We start from the raw sequence: 211 nt of genomic DNA, 5'->3' as shown, positions 1-211 counted from the left end.
GGTAGAAGTCCTTAAAAGCGAAAAGCAACAGTCCTTTTCTTTCTCTTCTCTGGCAGCGCTTAAATCCTTGCTTCCAGTCAGTGAAGGAAAGAGAAAGAACCCATTATTGTTGCCTTGGAATTTGCAGTTTCGGTAAATTACTGATGGCCATTATGTTTCTCTGAAGAAGGCTTTAGTTTGACTCAATCCGGTCTGTAAATAATCACATACA

The sequence above is a fragment of the Penaeus monodon genome, chromosome 33 (assembly GCF_015228065.2).
Source record: "Penaeus monodon isolate SGIC_2016 chromosome 33, NSTDA_Pmon_1, whole genome shotgun sequence".
Taxonomy (NCBI): Eukaryota; Metazoa; Arthropoda; class Malacostraca; order Decapoda; family Penaeidae; genus Penaeus; species Penaeus monodon.
This window is presented reverse-complemented; position numbering follows the sequence as displayed.